At 30.9% G+C, this 26,483-nt stretch overlaps 1 long non-coding RNA gene across 1 annotated transcript; it reads right to left on the bottom strand.

The window, feature by feature from the left end:
* Nucleotides 1–299: 299 nt before the first annotated feature.
* Nucleotides 300–24,689, bottom strand: LOC127739230 (uncharacterized). Its single transcript, XR_008000355.1, has 3 exons — nt 24,539–24,689; nt 19,629–19,740; nt 300–19,356 (listed from the first exon to the last, which is right to left on the bottom strand). It is a non-coding gene; the product is annotated as an uncharacterized LOC127739230 (long non-coding RNA).
* Nucleotides 24,690–26,483: the final 1,794 nt, after the last annotated feature.

Raw genomic sequence — 26,483 nt, 5'->3', positions numbered from 1 at the left:
TTTTCTTAACAAACTGGTACATCGTACTTTTTCTTGATCAGAGGACAAATGGGGTGCATCCATCTCTCAACGTTATGGTGTCTTGTCGTGCATAACAAGAAAGGTAATTGAAGTAATAACAGTATGGAAAGCAGGCAAATGTTTTACTGCCTCTACGCCACAAAATCTGATCATCCTTGCACAAACGTTCTGTTATTTTACAATGTATGCTTTTTAATATGTGCATTTCTTTATCTCAGTGGAATAACACAATATACATCTTCTGATACTCCATAATGGACAAGTAACAACAAATTCAATTATGATTATGATAGTTTATTAACTTTTTAATATTTACATTTCTTTTATATTTTGTTATACTCTGTAAATTATAAATATATTACTTGTGTATATCATTTCTGTATTTATTATTAAAAATACCTTTTCACCTTTTTTCAAAAATGTTTATTTAGTCTTTTGTATGCAGTTTTCAGCACATCAAAATGAGCTTCATTAATGTTGGACAGTTAACATTGGTTAATAAATCTACTGAATAAAACATTTTGAGAAAGTTTGCTTATATAAAAAAAATTAAATTTTACACACTTATATTTATATCTTTTATATAACTGAGCATATTAAAATGATTCAAAATTAGCATTATTGTATTGATGTTGATTAGTGAACAATATATGAAAGATCTACTAAATACTTAACTTTGCTAAAATACATTTATATTTTGGAAGCCTAATGTGCACAGGTTATTGCTGCGAGCCGGCTACCCAACCCTGACTCTCTCCTTTCAAGCCAAACTGAGAGAGGGGGAGGTAGGTTTACCCTCTGCTCTGACCAGCTGGCAGTGTTGTCTCACTTCCTGGCATGCCAATTTTAGTAAGCCAAAGATCAGGGTCCTTGCATAATTATCTTATTTGCCTTCCTTGGTCATATATTTACTTGTATCCTCTCCAATTCTGATGCATGCATGCTGAAATAAAATGTCTGCTACCAATCTTGCCTATTATGTAGGTATATAAATACAAAATGACAAGTGCTGCAGATAAACCAATAATGATGAACTATACACACAAAAAATCAAAAGCAGCTGACCTGTTAGAATACATGTGGATTAAAGACTCCAAAATAAATAGCAACATCAGCCATCAGAACGCGACAAAAACAAATATCTATCAATTAAGAGTGACCATTAATGCTGAGTATGCAAAAAAAATAAAAAATCAAAAGCAGCTGACCTGTTATAATACATCAGGATTCAATACCTCATAATAAAAAGCAACATCAGCCATTAGAAGGTGACAAAACAATCATATATCCATACAGGTCAATGCTGCACTAGCTGATAATCTAGGAATATGAAAATGGTTAGTATAAAAATAACAAAGATCAACACGATTAAAAAGAACCATTATCCAAGAATTAACTAAACTGGTGACATCTATGAAAGTGGGAGCATATGCTTTGCTAAGTGTATGCAAGTAAAAAATACAATTTAAGTGATACATGCATTGGTAAAATACTGGATTATTTAATGCACCAACAAGAACAAAGCTACACCATCATTCCTCACCAGATAACCTATGGTTGATACTACAAAAGAAAGAAATGTGAACTACCCCACCCCCTTATTCTATTAAGAAAAATCAGCATTTACTGCAAAACTTTCTGTCATTTTCACTGCAAGATTAACAAATATGTCAAAATAAAAACAAAATCTAATTGCTTCTTTCCTGAAGTGTATACCAATAAAATTATTGTTTATTGAACCATTAATAGGTTAAAATAACACCAACAACAATAATGTACAACTAACTTTACCACTTTCTTCATACTCTCCAGACTTTCAATCCAATCCATGCTTCTTTCTGAGAGAAAATTTCAATATTAGTCAAAACCCCTCCCTACCCATTTTCATGAAATTTCAACAAAGCTTGTTTTTTTCGTTTCTAATATTTTATGAGCAATTTTCACCTGTAATCTTGTCAAATCAATACTCTTCGATTTTATCCAATAAAGAACTTGACTTCCTTTTTCACAAATTTACATTAAGAAATATTTAAAACTAAAAATGCAAAACAAATAGGGAAATAAATAATCCAGACAATTCATACCATTTTTCTTCAATTGTTCTCTGCTGAACTATTGCTTCTCTCTGGCAAAAAAAGTTGGAACATATAATTCACCCCACCCACACCAATCAACTAAAAGTTAAAAGAAAATTGCAAAAAAAAATACTCTATGAAAAAGAAAATTCATTGCATTACATTATAATTGTTTTACACTGACAATCTTTAATACCAAGAATTAATAAAACTTCCAATTAACATTTAACAATCATTTCATTCATATGAAAGAAATATAAGAGTAATAAATCAATGTGTACTTGCCACTGTACTTGAAAGCTAGAGTTAAAAGCTTACTTGACATGCCGGTTTCAATTTTTATTTGTCCAGAACTTTATGATGGACCATTGGCTCCCTTTTATAATGGTGTACACTGTGGAATACTAATGATTATCAACAGTCCCCCTCCCCAAACCATTTTACATACAAATTCATCTAAATTGTATTTTTCTACCTCTTTTTAAATATTAATATGCTATGGCTAATCTTCTATATACATATATATGTAACTTAAATTTGAGGAAAGATTTTTAAGACATTAACATGACATTAAAATAGCATCACGATTTAAGTTATGTACTTAGTTTTTACTCAAATGCAATATGTTCTATACACAACAACTTTTTTTCCATTTTTCCTTAATGCAGTTTTCTCAATCAAAAGAAAGAAACATTCTTATCTTCATCTGCTACAATTATTGTTACAATAAATACAAGACACTTTGCAAGTGTTTTCCCAAGTATGAAAGTAATGTTCACTTGCCTTGGCAGAACTTAAACAGCATCGATATCTAACTAGACAGGCATATTTCATTTTTACCTTCCAAGTTTTTTACAGAGGGACCATGTTGCTACTCGTTTCACTGGTCTTTTATGGAATACACTGTGAACAATAAAAATTATTATAATCGCCCCACCCCTTTCATTATCTTCCTTTTTTCTATATATTTTGGCATGTTAATATTTAACTGATGAATAGTTAATCTCAGAAAAAAGAAATTTCAAACCCATTGAACATTACATGGAAATAATTCTTCTATTGATAAAGTAAATAAGTAAAAATAATTTTACTTCCATAGTAATTATTTAGGCTACCAAAACCAACATCTTTTATTCTCCAAATGTATTTTCTTATGTCATTGGCTGGTCTGTTTTCATCAACACGGCACAGATAAATGGACCTAAATAAAAATTCTCGGCTAACTTTCATTTTTAGTTTAATACGTTTTTTGCTCGAGACTTATTGTTGTTTATTATATGATTACAAATAAAAATCTAACCAGTCAAATAAAAATCATAAAAATGAGATAAAATAGAGATACAAGTAAATAATAAATAACTAGAAAATGCATAACCTTAATATCTTGTATGTACACAAAGCAAGCACTATGGATAAATCATAAAAAATATACCAGAATACATATCAAGGGCAGTTTGTGTGGTAAAATACAAAGATTAAAAATCATCAAAATGGAAAGCAATGTAAGAAAGTGAGACAAAACAACTCAACATTGTCAACAACAAAGTTTGAAGCTACTCTAGCTAGGAATATTCAGATTTCGAAAATTGTTAGTATATAAATATAACAAATATCAACATGAATAAATAGAACCATTATCCAAGAAGTAAACAAAAGTGCTGAAGGCTATGTAAGTCGGAGCATGTGTTTTGCTTAGTGTATGCAAGTACAAATTACAAGTTATGTGAAACATGCATTAGTAATTTACTGGAATATGTAACACACCAACAAGAACAAAGCTACACCACCATTCCTCACCAGATAACTGTAAACATTGATTACTACAGCCTTTACTACAAAAGAAAGAAATGTGAACTCCCCACCCCCTTATTCCATACGAATAACAGCATTTAGCAAATATTTCCATCAATTTCACTGCAAGATTAACAAATAGGTCAAAAAAAAGCTTCACTAGCTGATAATCTAGGTATATTCAGATTATGAATTTGGTTAGTATAAAAATTTAACAAAGATAAACATGATTAAATAGAACCATTATCCAAGAATTAAACTAAACTGGCGACACTTATTAAAGTGGGAGTATGTGTTTTCCTAATAGTATGCAGATAAAAAATAGGTCAAAATAAAATGTAAGTGTACCGGAATACAATTCAAATGATTATTTGTTGACACATTAACAGATACAACAATGTACCAATAATGTACAGCCAAATTTTCCATTCTCCATACTACAGGATTTTCAATCCAATCTGTGCTTCTGGGATAAAAAAATCAATATTAGTCAAAACCCCTCCCCCAGCATTTCCATCAAATTTCAACAAAAGCATGAATCTATTTTAACATTAATTTTTAATACAATGTACAATTTGCACATTTTATCCAACAAATGTTTCTCCTTAAATAAAGAACTAAAGTCCTTACTTTCTGTTTTATAAATTTCATTCACAAATGTCTTAATTTAAAAATTGTAAACAAATGAGAACAAAACTGAAATTCATACCACATTTTCTTTGGTTCTCTGTTTAACCATAGCTTCTCTCTGCCAAAAAACTGGAACATTTAATTCACCCCAACCACCCAACATCAATACAATGGAAGAAAAAAAAATATGAAAATAAAATTATTGTATTGCAATATAATTGTAGCAGGGACAACATTCTATAAGAAAATGTAAAAAAACTAAATTCAATATAAAAATTCCAATTAGCAGAAGTCATCATTCAATAAGTCTTGTGCAATAAAATTGGTACTGTTAATATTAATTGTGTAATTAATGTGTACTTGCCACTGTACTTAAAAGCTTGATAGTCAGCATAAATAGCTTACTTGACATGCTGGTTCCAATTTTATTTATTGCCTGGAACTTTTAGATGGACCTTTGCTGCTGTTAATGGTGCATACTGGAATACTAATGTTTATTAACAGTCCCTCTCCCCCCAATATTTTTCTACCTTTTTTCAAATATTAATATATGGCTTATCATGAATATACCTTTATATATAACTTTTAAATCTGAGGAAAGATCTTTCAAAAGACATGACATTAAAATAGCATGATCACTATTATTGTTTTTTATACTCAAAATGCAATATATATGTTCTACACTTTATAGTTGCATAAAAATTATTTCAATATTTCAATATCAACAAAAGGAAACTTTCTAATTCTTTTTTTTTAGTATGAAAGAAACAAATTAATGTTTACTTGCCTCCCAAAGCAAAAGCTTGACAAACAGCATCAGTAACTAACTAGACAGGCATGTTTCAGTTTCAGTAACTGATTTTTTTAATGGAGCTTCTCTTTTTACTGGTCTTGTACGGTCAATACTGTGAATGAGAATTATTATAATACTCCTCACCCCCCTTAAAAATTTTCACACCATTGTATTCATCTTCTATACTTATTTTTTAATTATTATATATGATAGCATGTTGTTAAGTTTTAATTAATGAATATTTATTAAAATATTTCCAATTCATTGCACATTACATGGAAATAAAACTTTTACAAGTATAGTATGTACGTATAATTTTACTTCAATTGCATTTTTATTTGGCTACCAATACCACCATCTCTCCCAAAATGTTCTATTTCGTTGTTGGCTGGTCAATTTTCATCAGCAGGACAGATACAGGGACCTAAATAAAAACTTGTTATCTCCCCTAACTCATTTTAAGTTTATCAGTCCTGGCTTTATTTTCACATATAAAGATTTTTTTTCTCTTTTCCATTTATTGCTGATAATTACAATACTTTAAAGAATTAAATAAACCACTCAAAACATCATAAAATGAGATGAAAAACAAACATACATGTAAATAATATAAATAATAATAAAAACCAGACAGGGAAAATTAATGCATACCTTGACTTGCCTACTATTTAGGTACAAAAAGCATGATTAAATATAATGAAAAACATAATCAAAAGCAGCTGACCTGTCATATTACATATAGAAAGACCTTAAAATTAGAAAGCAACATCAGCTATCAAAAAGTGACAATACAAATCATACATTGAGAGCTACACTTCTAAACTAACTGATAAGGAATATTCAGACTATGAAAATGGTTAGTATATAAAATAACAAAGGTCAACATGATTAAAAAGAACCATTATCCAAGAATTAAACTAAACTGGTGACACTTATTACAGTTGGAACATGTGTTTTGCTAATTGTATGCAGATACAAAATCAAAGTTATGTGATGCATGCACTGGTAAAATACTGGAATATGTTACACACCAACAAGAAAGCCAATACATTTGTGTACTTGCCACTGTACTTGATCGTCAGTATCAAAAACTTACACGACACCCCTTTTTCAGTTTTATATATTGTCTGGAACTTTATGGACCACTGATGCGTTATTCAACTGCTGCATACTGTGGAATACTAATGATTTAAATTACAACCCCACCCCTCCAAATTTTAAATACAATAACATCTAGTGTTTTCCACCTTTTTCAAATTTTCATATGCTATGGCTTATTAAGAATATACATGTACATTAAAGTGTTTCTTTAAATCTGAGGAAAGATTTTTAAAAAGACATAAAAAATGACATTGAAATAGAAATTTTTACTGTTACAGTTATGCCCTTTTATTTTTTCATTACTTCTTGTGATCTTTTAACTACTATAATAATTGTTTTAATATCAATAGAAGAAACTGATGTGTTTTCAACTATGAAAGTAAAATGCTTACTTGCCTTCCCAGAGTGAAAGCTCGACAAACAGCGTCTGTAGCCAACTTGAACGGCAAAATATAGTTTAACCCTCTCGACTTTTATTGAGGGACAATGACACTTCTCTTTTCACTGGTCTTTTATGGTGCACACTGTGAACACTAAGAATGATAATAATGAGCCCACCCCCTAATTTTTTTACACACCAAATATTTATCTTCCTTCCTCAATTATAAAGATATATACATATTTCTTGTTTAGATTTCATCTATACAATCAATATCGCAAAAAAACATTACCAACACATTGAACATTACATTATATTTTTAAGGCAAACTTTCATATTTCATTTACCCCACCTACCCTACAAAGTTTTTCAATATCAGTAAATTACATTTCTTTTCCATAAAAAAAATATTTTAAAATTTCTTGCATGCAAACAACACAAATTCATACCTTCACATGTAATACAGGCTATATTAAAAGCTCACGCTTAAGTGGAAACTACATAACTGGTTTAAATAAGCTTCTATTGTGGCACTACAGCTTTGATTATCATCTACTTATAGATTTTAGCACAGTCACATTTCATCCAAGGATCTTTTACTAAACTATTTCAACCTAGTTGGAGACACAACATAACACTCGAGTCATCGCACAGATTGCAATCCATCTGTTAAAACCATACTATCAAAAAAGCAAATCTTTGTTTTTAATACCCACCCAACATTATTGTCAAACGGTCAATGTCAGTGAAAGTCAAACATTAAAAAATATTAAATATAAAATTTAGAGGATTTCAATATAAATAAGTGCAAGCATATTAAGCAACAAACACGCCTGTAAAGAGTTTTGTACATATGGCATGGATAGGAAAAATGCAAGTGTTATCTATTAAATCAAATAGCTTTTATACTCATTGATAAACAATGATGGTACCCTACAAACGCTATGAAACAATCAACACACAATTATAAGTATATTTTACAGCAGTACAATAAGGGTATATAAGCATAAAATATCACTATCAAAAGATACCAGACTTGCATCATTATAAAACTTTCCTAAAATACTTGTACCTACGTATACAATGTCAACATGTCAAAGTAACAATCCTACTATACACAAATCTATAGTTTAATTTGCTCTAATTAAAACTCCCAAGTTGATCAAGACAAAAACATTGCAACTTAATGAAACCTCATTTTTTTCAATATAGTTAATAATTTAACAGCACAACTTATTAAAATGAAAATAATCTGTAATATAAATAATATAAAAAATATAGTTAACTTAAATATGAGAAATACTCTTCTTTTGTCACAGCCTCTCTCTTCTCATTCAAGACAACTCTGCTTCAAGGCTTTTTTTATACATTACTTTTTTCAAACTTTACTGTACTTGTTGGATTGTAGTGGTTTCAAACCTTTTGGCCACAGGATGTACTATCCCTTTAGACTGTAACTTGGGTGTGAGGACCAATATCCACAGGTAACTACATTTATTTTTTTTTGTTACTTTCGCTGGCAATGAAAAACGTTAAACCCCAACCCCTTGTTACTGAATTGACTAATAATTGAATAACATATCTGATAAAATTTAACCATTATTGAATATATTTTAAAGATTTATACTAATATTACAGCATTCTTAAATTTTCAAAAATATATTTCAAATTACATCGTGTCATGACCACAACTTATTCAAATGCAAAACCTTTTTCACTTGGTTATTTTATTTTATCTACCGGTAGTTTCAATCTTTCCTTGAACAGAGGACATCTTTCTATCTACCTGGGAACTGGGTACAAAGAGGACCATCACAGGAAGCAGATCTTGTTAGGTCTTTTCCACTGAATGTGAATCTGGTATCTTCAAGGACTTGTGTTCACTGACAAATAAGATATTATAGGTTACCTTGCCCCTCCCCAACCTACCTTTAACCCCAGAACTTTAATATTTAGCTACACAACAAGAACTTGCATACTTAATAACTTCATTGTACTTTACACTTTACCAAAACTGATATATTCTAATTTTACACTGATTTATCTTAAATTCTACAATAACATTTTAAATTTTCTATTTGTATATATTAAATAAGATAAAAACTTCGAACTTGCAGATATGATCCAATAACTTTTGACATTTAACTCCTCTTTCACAATATAATATGAAGCATAATCTGATACACTTACTATTTAGCCACAAACACACTCGGTAGGTTCAATTTTCAAGCTATTACATTATATAGTGTTCAAACTTGTTACTGTATTATGGAATGTTCATCGTTACTGTATGAAATCTTGAGCATGATCTGTCATTTCAAATAGTTTCACTAACAAAGAAGAACATTATCAGTACAACCCTTCCCTACCCCTTTTAATCCATAATTTCAAACAGATTTAAGCATCTGAAGATAAATTTCAAATTATTAAAATAGACTATCGAGAAAGGTTAATAAACCATTTCATTGAACACTATTATCCAGAAAAATTTAATCACTTTTAAAAATAAATAACATGCCTTCCCTTTCACACCCCAATTCAATTTACTCAAGTAAAGGTTTTCTTAACAATAATTCATTAAGCACTGATTAACCTATTAAATTCTCAACATTTTCACAAGATTTATATTATGAAAAAAACACTAAAATATATTCCAATATGAATGATTTTTTTGCAACTAATGAGAAAAGAAATACCATTCTTTGGCTCGGGTTCTTTCTACATATCATTTTATACAGGTTATCCTAATGAACCTTTGCATCTCTTTCTGAAAACTTTACTGTCTAGGTTTCAAGCTTTCTGTCACAGGATATGCTATTCTTTTGTACTCTTTATCAGGACATTCTTCCACAGGTCATATTTTGCTGATAAGAAATTAGTTAGTAACAGCCTAACCCCTTATTTCTTTCTAATTTGACCAATTATTGTTCAGACAATATTAACAGAAATTGAGATTTAAAGTTGATTCTTGAAAAATAATAATTTTCACAATACAGAAATCATTGAAATTTGATTTTATATCAATCATGTTTGCAATATAAATAGTACAGAAATGATAAAACTTGTTTGACATGATGTATGAAATCATTTACTTAATACAATGAATAAAGTATGTTACCATTTATTAACTCATGGTTATGCATTTGATCTTTCACGTTTCATTCAAATAAACTTCTCTACTTCAATGCAGTTTTAAGCTATACTGTTCTGGAACAAGAATGGTTATCTCTCTATACCTTTGTTAGGGGAATGAAGATTCTTTCAAGAAGGATCAATATAAGAAACTGTTAGGATGTCTTACCACTGAAAGTTAATCTGCTGTTTTCCAGGATTCTGACAAATAAATTATTAGTTATGCAATGCCCCCACCGCTCTCCCACTTTTATTTTTCTTTAAAAGCTGGATTCACAGAAAATTAAAATACAAGTTAAGAAACCACCAACAATAAAATCTGCATCATGAAATAGTTGTTTATATTAATAATGATTTATATTTCATTTGAAAATAAACACTAAATAAAATAATGTACAACACAAAATAAGTTATACAGGTTACCACTCTCCAGATTACAAGATATTTTCTATCTCAACAATTCCTGACAATAAACTATATACATGTATGATTAAAAATACACATACCCCCTCCCAATTTGTCTCTAGAATATCAAATTCTCATTTTCCCTTTATTCATGTACCAAAATAAACTTTTACAGCTAGAAGGCTACCGATAAAAACTTGAACCTATATAACCCAACAAAAAAATGTAATCTTCTTTAATCAACTTAGCTGAAAATAATGAAAACAAAAAGAATTTACCAATCATAAGCATTCATCATGAGATGGAAACAGAACAATAAGTTTCAAACACAATACCTGTATATTTTATCTTGAAACAGGCTTTGATGCTGGCTAAATGGGTATGATATAGCTAGTTCCTTTAAGAACTTGTCACAGGATGGAGTGCATGTAAAAATCACTTTCTGTATAAAGGAAAAAAACATTCAACGTCCCAATCCCCCCTTTATTATTATTATAATTTAACTGCAACGTGAATATAAATTTTTACTCCAAGTACCTTTTTCAAATTAAGATATTCCTTCAAACAAATATTTGCAATCACAATTTGATTTTCACAAGTATAGGAAAATAAACAAAAGTAATTCGTTCTTATATAATTTGTATTCATTGTCCACACAAATTTAAACTGCATTCTGAACAGATTCAATGGATCTTTTACTTTGCAAAATCATGGCCTAACTTCAGCAAGGTAATTAGAAAATGGCCTTACCAACTGAACTCAATTAACTCCACATCTCTTAACATATTTCCATTTTCTCCTCATTAACATTATACACATAGTATCATCTTCATTAGGGTTCTAATTGATTGGACTGGAAGTCGAGGAGACAGATGCTGCATCACAACTAGTCAAAGCGCATGTGCAGAAATCTGCTTTTCATGATTATGACAAAACTGCCAAGAAAATCTATTTCATATTAATCCCCTCCCCCTAACTAGACAAATGCATTTATAGTTAGCAGTAAAGCATATATTTCTAAAACTGTTATTTCATTTAAAATTAGTTCATTGAAAAATATAAACTTCAAAACTAATCAAAAATTTATAAAGCTATTTGAAGATTATTCAGTATAATATAGGTAGCAAGGTACACTTCAAAGGTGCATTTATACTTCGTACCAGTGAGAAATCATACAAGTGGTATTAAACAGCTAACAAAACTCTTCAAATATTTCATGCATTTTTACTAACTACTTCATACCGCAGATTTGGTTATCTGGAGTTGGGATTGGAGAAGACAGCCTGGACAAACATTAATTACCCTTTATGCTCTTAGTGGCATGTGGATTTCCCTCAACATACAGCAGATCTTGAAAGGACATGGAAAATGTACTGAAAATCAACCCCATCCGATTGCATACAGATATTTACGATCACAAAAAAATATTAATACAAGTGTTACTGTTATTTGCCAATACATTTTTAAATGGTATAAAATTTCAGACACATATTGCAAAATAAGCATAATCTTTGCTGATAAACATGCTTGAGACTTTTTTGAAATCAAATTAAAAATATCTCAGAGATATGATTACATGATAGATATAACTATATATACGAATTATAAAATAAACCCTGACAATCAAACATCTTCAACAACATATTTATCAAAACTTTAAATTACCAATAAAATCTATATATCAATAAATGTTCTTACTTCAATACAGTATACATTTTACATCCATGTTCTTAGGCCCATGATGATCTTTAAAACATACTTGATAAACTTTTCTGTGCTTCTATTGAAGGAATTTAACCTGCATATTTTCACATATTAAGCAGCATTCAATATCAGTTAAGTCCCACAGGTTACTTTCATACCAAACTTAAGCAAATCACAAACTGGGTCTTCCAGTTCCATAGGTATCACTGACAAAAGATATAATTAGTTACCCTTTCCCACCAAATTTTCCCACTTTTTTTAACTATGAAATCCTTATTTTACTATAAAAGTTTGATTCACAGAAAATTTGAATACAAGTTAAGAAACCTCCAACAATAAAATCTGAATCATGAAATTAGTTAATATTAATAATGAAATATATTTCATTTGAATTTACAAATTAGAAAGCAATGTACAACACAAAAATTACAGTTGTAATGGTTACCACTCATGGGGTCACTCATCTTTTTTTCTATCTCTCAACATTTCCTGACAATAAACTATATATGATTAAAAATACACAAACCCCCATCCCAATTTGTGTTTAGAATATCAAATTCTCATTTTCCTTTAAATGAATGATCTGAATACAAACTTTTAAAGCTTAGAAGGCTCCTGATAAAATTTTAAATCTACAACAATAAATAATGTATTCTTTGTTAAAGTTGGCTAAAACAATGCAAGACAAAAGGAAATTACCATTCATAAGAATTTATCATAAATCATGAGATGGACACAGAACAATTAGTTTCAAACACAATACCTGTAGATTTTATCCTCCTTTTAAAAGAAACAGGCTTGGAAGCTGGCTAAATGGGATCCTATAGATCGTTCCATTTAAGAACTGGTCATGGGAAGGAATACATGGAAAAATCGCTATCTGCAGCAATGACAAAATCATTTATCTTCCCAATCCCCCCACTATTACTATAATTAATTACAATTTTACTCGTTTACTTCCAGTACCTTTACACTTTTTAAGATATTCCTCCACACAAATATTTGTATTCACAATGATTTTCAGAAGTATAAATGAAAATAAACAAATTAGATCTTTCTATCATATTACAGTTATCAATATTAAATTTTGGTTTTAAGTATTTTGATTTTTGCACAATTTTCAAATTTTTTTTCCTTGCACACACAAAATTTTAAAGTAAGTTCTGAAAAGTTTCAACAGGTCTATTTTACTTCACAATAACAATTTATAAAAAAAATGTCCAACTTCAGCAAGTCATTTAGAAAATGGGCTTACCAACTGAACTCAAATTACTCCATTTCTCTTATTTCCATTCTCTCCTCATTAACATTATTCACATGTATAGTATCATCTTCATTAGGGTTCTTACTAATTGGACTCCATTCGAGGAGATATGCTGCATCACAACTGGGCCAAGTGCATGTGCAGATATCTGCTGTTATTGATCACCAAATTCACTGCCAAAAAAATCTATTTCATATTAATCCCCTCCCCCAAACTCTTAAGACTAATGCATTTATAGTTAGCCGTTAAGCATATATATATATTTTCAATACTGTATTTCATTTACACAAGTTCATTGAAAAGTATCAACTTCAAAACTAAGCAAAAATTTATAAAGCTATTTGAAGATTATTCAGTATATTATAGGTAGCAAGGTACACTTCAAAGGTGCATTTTACTTTGTACCAGTGAAAAATCATACAGCTAACAAAAGTCTTGAATTATTACATGCATTTTAACTATTTCATACCGTAAAGATTTGGTTAGAGCGTCTTTACTTTCTGGAGATGGGATTGGAGGAGACTGCCTATATCTGGACAAGGACATTACTAGATTTAATCAAAACCACTTTCCTTTTACTATCATAATGGCATGTGGATTCCCATCAACATACAGCAGGTCTTGTTCAGGGACAATGTTAATGCACTGAAAATCAACCCCTCCCAATTGCATACCGGTATTTACAATCACAAAAAATATAAATTATATATAAAATATTATGTTATTTGATAATATCTACATTTTCAAATCGTATAAAATTTCAAATATCTTTTGCAAAAAAAGAAGAAACCATAATCTTTAGAATTTTTATCAAATCAAAAAGTTTCAGGCAAATAATAATTTCATTAATACAGACAACACTACCTCAACTTTCTTGGTTCTAGTGCACAGGCTAGTGATTCATCTAAATCTGCAAACCTCACATTCGTTCAGCATCTTGATACAATGATAGCACTATAAAGAGTCAAGTGATTAATCCCTACCAAACCCTTAGATTTAAAGCTGTAAACTATCAGAACTTCATGCAACATCCATAATTTAAATTTGTTTATATATATATATTCAAGCTTCACTTAGAGTGAGAAAATAATCATACTGTAGCAATTATAGCTAAAAAGAAATTATTCCCCACAAAAGACACTTCTTGTTAGAATGACAAGTGCAAAAACACAATGGACAAAAGAGCTATAATAATGCATTAATATTTAGCTATAAAAACCAATAGTATTCATGTGATGTTAATTACAAACTACATTTCTAAAACCAAATAAAGAATTTAAGATGAACAATTCAAGCCCTTTATATTTTGTTTCCCCAATGTTTTCAAGATTAAAACTTGCAACAAATTAAGCTTGGAATTGAGAAATCAGAACATCAAAACAGTCACAATTTACTAAAAGGCTTAAGAATGCCATTTTCTATACATATCTATCTTCTATACGTATCTATCGATATAAATACTGGTTTCTTGAAACAACCATCTCTTCTTCAAAAGCTTAAACCTGTGATGTTTTTAGAGCCTTCAGACTGCTTCTATGAAAAAGAGCCTCACGATCACATCTATGAAAAGAAATGATTGATGCCTGAATACATGGATATGTCATTGTCATGCTTGGAAAAAGAAAACAATATTTAAAGCCTCAACTTTGCGACATCAAATTCAGCGTTGGGTCAATTTAATGTTGAAATTGCTTCTGCAATTAAATCTACATCTTACTGGACTAATTCCTGAAATTTTTATCGGTTCCATTCCATTTCTTTTTCCTAAAAGCTTTGAATTCATTTGACATTATTTATCTTTTCCTTAAAATAATCATTTCAATAAGATGAAAATGTTGTATCATTTAGTAGTATGCTGATAATTATATTTTGCTGTTAGCACTTGAAAAATTTGACATTGATTCATCATTTACTGTACTGCAAGTGTTGTAGTCATTTTCTAGAAATATATGGTGTCCACCTGACCACTTAACCTAAAAATTAAAGTTGTCCTTCTGATAAATGAAAAGAAGATCTATTGACCACCATAACTTCAATAAAGAAAACAGAAAACCATGAGCATAGTGTTCAAGATATTTCTTGTTATTTCTTATCCCTGCAAATATTGGTTTAGATTTAAAACAGGACTTAAATATATACTGATATCATCAATTAGGTTTGCTGATTTTTATCATCTTCCCTGGGTTAATGGTGTCTTGCCAATTCAGCTTTGTCCAGAAATATGGAAGCCTCTAGATTAGTTTTGCTAATTTTTATGATCTTCCCTGGGTTAATGGTGTCTTGCAAATTCGCATATACTATTGTTAGCGGAGCCACAATTGCTCATCTATACACGTGATGGTATTGTTTCAAAAATTAAAATCTTTAGTGTGGTTTTTCTATTCTTTAAAAGCTTTGTCCTTTATATGAGAGCCTCTTTAAAATTCAAATAAATTTCTACTACAGCTTCATGTAGGTAAATAATCCATCTTGATATTGAAAAAGATACTGCATTTTTAATTGAACTTTATGCACTAGACTATGCCTCACTTCTATATAGCTCAACTAGACTTGAAACCGGATCTGAAATATGACAACCTTCTCTAAGATGATTTGATTCAAGTTAAAGTTGAGACAACCTGAAAGAACCAATACTGATGTTTACTGCATTTTCTCTTGTAATTGTTACCTAAATAAGTTGCTCTTGACAAGGGTTGTTTGGTGTCTTTAGTTGTCTCCGTTATCTACTGATGGGTTTAGACCAAGGTGATAAAATTTATATCATGGCACCTGTGTTTTCTAAAATGCTTATGAGTCACTTTGGGTAGATATTTCATAATTGCATCCACATGGGCTGTTGGTTATGTTCAACTGTGTTTAGAAATAGTGCAATAATAATAATAATAAAAAATGTCCATGCATGAGCTGAAATTGCGTTTCTTTTTGTACCTTGCAGGGCATTGGTTCCTATATTTGTTCAAGTAGACATCTGAAAGTTGAAATGGATCTTTCGAGCAATCAAACAACAGAACTTATCTTTTTTAAGATCATAACCTGAAAGGAATCCCATTGTGGTTGCTGTTTCCTCCTTGAATTTGAGTAAAAATCTTTGTCTCATCATTTGAATATAATTTGGAAATAAAAAAGTGGTTTATTTTGTGTTCAACTGTTTCTTCTTTGGTTTTAATTGGACAAACTGCACATTTACACTTGTCTTCCTAGAAATAATCAAGAATTATTTTTGGAATTATTAGTCACGTCATAAAGTGGACTGAACAAAAAAGAAACACTTTTTAACCATCTTTTTGGTAGTAATTTCATTCCATATAAAAATCTGAAATAGATGAACCAATTCTTTTAAACAAGAACCTATTAAACAAATCCTGAAGATTTTACTCATGTTGACTGGCTTTAAGAATCACCTCCAACATTGTTGTCCAAGTGTTATAAATACTGGTTACCTAAATATAAGGTTTGCAAAATTTAACTTCAAATTCATTCAGTCCAATAATTGATTTATTCCAATCAGGAGATGAAGCATTATCCATTTAATGCAGAATAGTCAATCACTGCCTCACAAATGCTCAATTTTTACCTTAGATCTGTTTGGATTAAAACACAGGACAGTTAAATCAGAAAGGAATCTTGTCCCCAAGGTCCCAACTGCATTCAAATCCGAAGTAGTATTATCCATTCACTGCAGAATGGTCGAGCCTTGCCTCATAAAATGATTTATTATACACTAGATCTACGACATTTAAAGCTGAAAGGAATCTTGTCCGTCCAAGAGGGCTAGACTGCCTTTTCCCCACATCTGAATTGCTCTCAAACCTTCATAAATTTTGTTAATGACTTGTTTATGCCTTTCAATATGGTACAATCATATTTGCAAGCTTTATTCAGGGGTCACTTGCCTCTAATTTAATACTTGAATTTGCTGTTTATCTCAAGTTTTTAAGTACGTCTATACCAAAACAACCTTAATCCACTGGAAGCTTCCAACAATAGCTTGTGAAAATATCTGGAGATGAAGCATTATCCATTTACAGCAGAATGGGCGAGCAATTCCCCAATTGCTAAATCATACATTAGACCTGTTTGGATTAAAACAAAAGGACATTTTAATCTGAAAGGAATCTTGTCCAAAAGGTCTCGACTGCATTTCCCCAAATTATTTGAACTGCAAAACTCTTTATTGAAGCATAGCTTCTGTAAAATTCACTAAACAAAATCATCATTAATTTTCTTGCTAATGCCTTTCAAGTTGGTCCAATTACATTTGCCAGATTTAGCCTTCTTTATTCTGGGATGTCTTGCATCTATTAAAGGTCTTGCTGAAAAAATTAGGTCATGGTTATATCCATTAAAAAATCCTGCTTACTAATAAAAAATTTTAAAAATCCAAAGCATCACTTGTATAAGCTGATAGTATAAATAGCTTCTATGTCCAAATATAACACTATTCCACCACAAGGCTTCAAAGGGTAACAAACAGCATGTGAAAACTATATCCAAATTTTAAGGATAAAATCTAATCATTGTCAAATTATATCTATCCCTTTTTAAGAATTATTCCGATCTTATATAAACCATACAGCCATTCATGCATTTTCATTCTGTAGATTTCTAAATTAAAACAGAAATGAAAGCCTGCAACAAACTTCAATTCTCAGAATTCTTTCATAAATACAACTTAAATACTTGGTAATTTTATATTAACAGCTGAACTTAAGAGTTATTTCTTTCAAGTATGGACAAGATTTATCTTCTGAATCATTTCTACAAATCAATCCTAGTTGCAGCCGTATTTTGCTTTACTTTGAGAAATTGTCAATTTGAATAAATAAATTCTACAAACAAGTATGGTTTCCAAATTATTGGCTTGCTTATGTGAAGTCCCAAGATGCACGGTTTCTGTAAAATCTTTATCATATCATTACTGTAACTTGTCGACATTCCGACATTGGTAAATTTATCGGTCAGTGTACAGAAATGAAATGGTAACAAACTTTCAACATTTACACCAAATTGCTCAAGGTCAACAAAGCTGTTATAACTAATCTGTATTAAATTGGAAAAATCAGTGAATTAATTTATTAGTAACAAGGTACCTGTATATGATTTAGCAAATATTGATAACTATTGTTTAATGCGTCTAAAATTCAAAGAATTGCTTAGGGTTATTAGTTTACAAACCACATCACCTAGATAAATACTTAGGATTACTATATATAGCAAATAATATTTTAAATTCCTTGCCATTACAATGACTGTTAAATGCAATTGAGTATTTCTGAAAGACAAATGGAACCAATCAAATCAAACATATCAAAGTTGTATTATTTTAAATCCCTTGCAGTTACAATGACGATTAAATGCAATTAGATATATCTGAAACACAAACAGTACTAATCAAATCAAGGCTATAAAAGTTGTATTAATCTAAGGCTGTCAAAGGAGGAAAAAACCTTGTTTTTAAATATTTAATATATCATCATTCAAATTATTTCTTTCGTCTTTACATTCCATTCCCATTTTTATCTGCAATGAAGGTAGTAGGTCATTCCCATGCTAAGATGATGGTCCCAATGGAAAAAAATTCTACAACACTGCATGAATTACTAGATAGCACAATCAAAATCCAAATAATAAATCCATGAATAATAAGGATAAGCTGCTTAAAATCTAAATGAATAGACAAAAGAAATCTTCAAGTCAGGATGTCAGACATCAAGGATCTAAATGCATATAGGAATAATGCACAAGAAAAAATTATTTGCTGCCAGTATATGGTACTCTCCTTTTGAACCTGAAACTTTTTCAATAATCTATGGCAAAATTGAAACTATTGCTATGAAAATCTATTCAAAGATGTTTAAATTGCCCACTTATTTATCTTCAATGCCCCTCTTCTACACTATAACCAACAGCTTTGGTATCACATCACTTCAATGCCTATCTTCCACCAGACAACAAAAGCTAGGGTTCACATATTTCCAGTTTGTCGACATTCCCCATGCAACTAAAACCCTCATCTGCCTTACAATTAAAGACAATATGCAACATCAATGACAACCACTTCCTGAAAAGATACAAAATAAATACCTTTGTAACAATGCAGATTTACAGGTACTAAGGATACGAGATTAATTTTTTAGACTTGACACATCAATAGATTTTTTTTTATCCAAGTTTGGTAATTTTTTTATGTACCAGCTTTTGTTAAAATTAAAACAAGATTTCATGAACCTGATGAATATTGCAAGCTTATCCTGCATTTTGGCAAAAAACACTAACAAGTGTATGGCAAACAATTTTCTCAGTGCAAGTACATGTAACTGCTAGATATATTACCTTCAAAAAGCCATCCATGGTTCAGGGTTCTGCCTACATTTTATCCCATGTGCATCACATCAAATACTCTGTCATTTCTTTCATGTAACAGGTACTATATAACATGTACAACCTAAAAATAACAAATTACTTATAAAATAAGTTTCCCCAGAGAGCTAGAATGTGTGTATATTGGATTTCAAAGATCACAACTTGTCTGCATTTCCCAAGATCAACATCTTTTGTTACTTGTATGACTTATCAGTTAGGGGTCATCAGTTTGACTTTTTATGGGAGTTAATTTAAATCCACCCATAGAGTTAGTTCAAATAAATGAATGAAAGAGCACATGGACAAACATCGAGTCAGTTTCGGCAACGTCAGGGGTTTTATATGTATCAAACCAGGTTAATGAAATAACATTTTTACAATTATTTTATTTATAAAGACATTACAGACAATTTATATCTTTAAAAACATTTTGAACCATGATCGACTTCGAAGATTGATTATTTCAAAAGAAACAACAATTTATGCAAACCCGAGACATGTCTCTGAAAACAAATCGAAGTATGTTCTTTCACTTCTGAAACTCATTACTGGAACATAGTTCAAAGGATTCTTGTTTTCACTAAAAAAATAGACTGTGGCTTTGGTATGAACCATTATTATTATAATTGAATAATCATAAACAATGAACTTTCAAGTATGACTAAAATAGCTATTCGGTTGGCCGAGACGTCAGATTGGGTAGCTTTCTTACTGTTGTCATCTAAATAAATGTAAAGTTGAGAGAAAAGCTGATTTAGTCTTGATAAGTACAATAAATCAACACAGTTTAAAAAATGTATACAGAAATAGGGAATGTGTACATGGAACACAGATGATGCCCCCACTTGCATATCATATAAAGTTATAAAGGGACTTAACTGAAGAACTGTAACAGTGACGCTACCCAAATTTGTACTTGATCCTAGTTTTGTAGGAGTAAGTATTGTGTATAAGTTTCATAAAATTTGGTTGAGGCAAACATAAGTTAGAGAACGGAAAAGAAAAATTCAGCAATTTTTCCATTTATAAAGGGCATAACTCTAGATCAATTAAAGTGACACCCCCAAAATTCAAACTTGATCTGAATATTGTGGTAATAAGCATTGTGTATAAGTTTCATAACATTTGTTTGAGGCTAACTTGTTAGAGAACGGAAAAGAAAAAATCAGCAATTTTTCCATTTGTACAGGGGCATAACTTTAGAATGGTTAAAGTGACACCACCATAATTCAAACTTGATCTGTGTTTTGTGGTAATAAGCATTATGTATAAGTTTCACAACATTTAATTTGGTTGAGGCAAAGTTAAAGAACGGAAACCAACTTCGGGACGTACGGAAAATGGTGAAACTTAATGCCCCCTCCGCTACGGCGGGGGCATAAAAAGCCAATGGCAGTCAGGCCTAAAAAGTTTAGAACAGTTATGAGCCAAGGTAATGGTACCTTTGTTTGGCATATACATTTGTACAAGTCAGATCCAAAAGGTATTTTGTGCAGCTAAAATGCAATGCATATATTTTAAAGTGTTGCTTCTTTCACAACACATCCACTCTTAGACAATCAGGGATCCAGCATTAAGTTCAAAACATGAGTCATTGATTAAAATGAGGCAGTTGCTCTATCAAGATTCTATTAGCCAAGTCTAGAAGTTACAAATTTATTACAAATGAAATTAAATAAATAAAAGAAGTGTGTTCCAATGTCCCCCGCGTTGCACATATTTTATCTATCTAAAGTACAAGGGCAATAACTAACAAAAGCACTTTTTTTTTAATCTTTAAAACCTTTTTTTAATATCTTAAAGAGAAATGAAGGCTTCAGAGCAAATGCAATTTGATTTCCATTATAATTTATATTTCAAAAGGGACAAAACTCGTTCAAAATATTTGATCAGAACTTATTTTCGAAAGTGTCAAAGACATTGCTGATGTAAACGTATGATACAAGTTTCATAAAATTCTGGTAAGAACTGAACGCAATTTTCAATAAAATAAATATTTTCAAGAGGCATAACTGTTTTTTTAAATTATTGATCGGCACTGATTTTTTAACTCGTCAAGAACATTGATGATATAAACCTATAATATAAATTTCATATAATTCTGGCAACAATTGAACATTTGAGAGCGCTAACAATGCAATTCTCCATATATAATTTATATTTCCAAGGGGCATAACTCAGCACTGATTTTCGAACTCGTCCAAGACATTGCCAATATTAACCTGTGACATTAATTCTTGCAAGAATTGTACATATGAGAGCGCTAACAAGACTGGACATACAGACACCCGGTATTTAGATGCCCCCCCCCCCCCACAATGCGTTACACAGGGGACAATAACCCAATATATCTTTTATTTCTTACCTGTAAATATGAAACAATGGTATATTTTGATAAAATCCCTATTCCTAACAGTGCTTTTATATTTTTGGAAAGGATGTCCTAAAAGTGTAGTCCTCCACACAAAGGGTGCCTTGGAGTGCCCTACAAGATGAAAAATTTCCAGCCACTTTCAAAAGCTGCAGGAAACACTAGATTCGATCACTTTAGTAACAAGTAAAGGTATATATTATAATGCTTTGTTTCAATTGATTTAAGTTGCCTTTAAATTTGTTTTAAAGAAAGAACCCAATAGAAGTCAAATTCTAGTACAAAGTATACACAATATCAAATATTAATTCAAAAGTTTTCAAAAGATTTTACATATACAGAGCTCCAGATAAGCTGCGTATTTGCGTGATCACGCAATACAAATAATTAAAAACCCAATGCAATTGCCCATTGCAGGGTTCAATAACCCAATTAATTCAAAGGAAAACCCAATTATATGCCAAAACCATGAGTTCTTAACGCTTTTATTCGCTATCGTTTGTGTTATTTACCCTTATCTGATTACAGTCGTCGGGTAAATCTATTTTTATAATTTATAATTGGAAATGTCCTTTCGTTCTTAAAATAGAGCCCTGCATCAAGTAGCTGTAATGTGTCCGTGTTGGAATTTTCCGTTGCTCAAAAGGTACACGTGTTTATGAAAACATTTCGATCTTCTCGGCGTTTATCCAATTAGCGTGTGACATGCTGTCATATTTTTTCGAATTGCCCGGGATTTATCATAACATACAATGAATTAAAACGAAAGTAAATGTCCGATAAAAATATTGAATGGAAGCATGTTTTCGGCTTCTTTTTGATAGCTGAGGGAAAGTTATGATGATAACAAGACTCAGCTAGTGATTTTAGGAAGCGTCCATTGAACGCACGGGCGTGTTTGAAGGTACGAGAACATTGCTATAGAACGATAAACACGGGGTTTCGTCAAAAACGAAATCAGTTGGAAAAAGTGAAAGGCCAAATCAATTATGACATGATATGAAGTTGGAAAGCATCGGAAACCAAAAGTTCTGATAAGGGACAACTTAACCCAGATTTATGTAAATTGAATTAAACAAAAACAGTTTATATATTTTTTTTTTTCATTTTAGTTGATGAATGAATACACACATCCGTTTTTTACGTCAAATTATGCAGCTTGACACTTTCTTTGTTTTGGTCTAATTGTTCTGGATGCTTAAGATAGTTGTCTTATTGGCAAGTGCAGTATAACATTGTCATTTATTTACTTGATGTTGCAGAATTATTTGTAAATTTAAGTTGAATGTGGTCTCCATCATTAAACCACCCTATAAATCTCCAGGTTTTGGGGTATATCTTAAATCTGGGAACTACTTTTTATTTTTATTAAAAAGTAGATCTGGCAAATAGGTGAAAGGACTGGCAAAACTTTCTTACAGCACCTAAATTTCACATATATTACATAACAATATAAGCCACACCTACCCCAACTATAAACTGTAGGGTGATCATATGGGATCTAGAAAGGCAATTAGTTACTGTCCAACTAGTGACACCAGCTGCAGTTTACATAAGTTTTGAGAAAATACAAAACTGACAGAACGTTTAAAACGGGACACAAATTAAACGTACAATTGCTCGTCAGTGAATAAACCAAATAAAACAGCTAAGCACAATTACAAAGAAAGAAACACATTTAAGATGGAAACACATCTGGGGTTGATATAATGTGATTATAACATGCCTAAATATTCAATATTGTGTTGATGAAAAAACCCAATACATTAAGGAGCTTGGTGGTGAAAAACCCAATTTGATATTTGCTTGAGGGGTGAATTGGAATTGATAATGCAATTAAAAAACTTTATCACCCAATTACATAAAAAAATGGTGGGTAAAAACCCCAATTTGTGAATTCTTATCTGGAGCTCTGATATATTTCCATGTTAAAAAACAAGGTAGAAATGTGGGTCTTCTTTTAATTTAGGGTAAGGTTTGGTGATTATCTTGGCAAGGATTTGATTTTAAAGTTGGGGTTGAGCCTTGAGGATAGTTTTGTACAGCTTAATGTGGGTTGGGACCCCCCTCAATTTTCATCCTTTAATCTCATTTTTTAAATGGATTAGAACGACGATACGTTAATCCTGTTAACATTAGATTGTGTAAATTTCTCAACATTCAAAGGCTCCAAGTCTGTCTGGAGCCACAGAATTGTTGTGATGAAGCCCATATTGTCATTGAATAATTTGCCCTACAACGTATCCATACAGATGGGCAGATAGGACTGTAACAAAACCATACAGCTAACAAGAGGACAGAAAACAGACGAAACCCAAAATTCACAAACAACAATAGTATGTAGATGATATTTGTCAGCCCAAAATTAATGTAAAACAAAATAAGTGGCATAAAATAACAACACTGTTTAAGAAATACCCCCTTTTCAATGAGCCACGTATTCTGAAGACTAAATAATATAAATATTAAATAAAAGCCATGCAGAACAACATACAAAGCAAATAATTACTTATGTGATGTTCTTGCCTGTCCATGTTTTCAACTTGAACTTCAAGAATTCGGCAATGGCGTCTCACAACCATTCTTGATCGTCTTTGCTGCGTAAATACTGATTTTGACGGCGTCTTGTATTTATACCATATGGCAAATTTATTCCTGCGCGACGTGTTTACCAAAATAATTCTATAGTATTTCGGCGAGAAACAGACTTTATAACACAATGTACATCTTTTTGGGGTATTCCAAAATAAAACCAAATAGTTATGATAACTCAAATGCTTTCTAAATGCATTTACCAATTAGAATATTAAAAAAACAACAGAAAATTTGTAAACATTACGCGGAGGTATATGTCAGTTGTATTTTTCCCTTACGTAATCATCGTCTGGACTACGTTTGTCGCTATGACTGGTTTTATCTGGTTATTTTCCGAGGCACAATTGGGATTTTTTGTATGTGGGTGTTGAGAGTGGTTATATGATTGTGACAAATCAGGGACCAATAGATAGAACAAATACACTATTTTCTTCCATAATATTACGTTAATATTTTTAATAAGATATTTCCGTAAAGAAGAAAAACAAGGGGGAATGGTATGGGATCAGCAGGGATATATTTACTTTACCGATCCTTGCAATTTTAAATTATACCCCGACTCTTCATATATTTATTGGAAGGGGGCATATTTTATTCAGAGGAGAAATGCATAAAATATACAGTCCCATGTCTTTTTCTTCTTTTCATCGGCCTAGGCCTAAGCAAGGATTTGTTAATCTATAGTGAGTCCTTGGCCTGAGCCTTAACCTAGTGCATTAATTCATCTCTTTAATTTCTGCTTATTTAATTAGTATGCTTGCATTTTTCTGGATGGAATTTTAAGAGCCATATATGTGTCACGTACTCCAGTTTTCGAACTGTTTCAGGTCATTTTGCAATATATTATGACAGGATTCTTAGGACTTGCGTGTGATAATTCTTTTTTTTTTTTTGTCAACATTTTAGTTTTTCAATTGTTTTACTCAGGGACTTTCTATACTTAAGTCCCTGTTTTACTCTAATTTCATAATTGGCATATATATTTCATTTAATATTATATTATTCTGGATTTTGACGTAAATTCAGACATACGTGTTTTACACATAGATAAAATATCATAATCTTAATTGGACATAGGACTGGATTTCAATAACTCTATTAATTTGATTATATTTATTCTCTATGACAGTTTTGGCAATAATTTGAGAAATACGTGTTGGACACTGATTACTTTTTTTAATCTATTTTTATTTCTATTTGGCATCTGCTTATATTCTTAATCCTTCAATTGCTTGTGCTCATATCGTAGTAAAAAGTTTGAGGAGCGAAGTATTCCTTTTTGATTTCATATAGTCGGAACGCCATCTTAACCGGCTATGCTATGAGGGTAGGAATGCCCTTTACCGTTAGGCGTCTAACGGTAATTTTCGGCTACCGTTAGCGTCAAATTGGTTAAAGTTTTACCGTGCTTCGTCAAAATATTCTTATCTTGATTCGTTACCGTTATTTTTCGAAAAAATTTAGCGTGATTCGTCAAAACCAGTCGATTTTTTTTTCGTCTAAAAGAAAGTGTACATTTTATCGTCATGCACCAATAATTACCAATAACGTCATTTGGCAAGAATTTTTACCGTTATTCGTCATAAAGGTACCCCCATTACGACTCTTATGATATCATGGTTGCTCTCATTTCCTATATGACTTTAACGAGCATCATTAGCAAATAAGATATAGCATCTGATTTAACACAACCTGGTAGGGCATTAATTAAAGTACAAATATTAGGATTTAAAAGGGGTGAGTACTAACGAGTCATAAAGTATTCAGGAAATAACCTTCTTCCATTCTACATATAACTATCAAATTATATTGTTTCTCACATTATAAATCCTTTGTTTTAAGGACAACGGAAGGGAATT

The sequence above is a fragment of the Mytilus californianus genome, unplaced genomic scaffold (assembly GCF_021869535.1).
Source record: "Mytilus californianus isolate M0D057914Y unplaced genomic scaffold, xbMytCali1.0.p SCAF_4, whole genome shotgun sequence".
Taxonomy (NCBI): Eukaryota; Metazoa; Mollusca; class Bivalvia; order Mytilida; family Mytilidae; genus Mytilus; species Mytilus californianus.
Note: the sequence above shows the minus strand (reverse complement) of the source record. Positions and strands in the feature narration are given on the sequence as shown.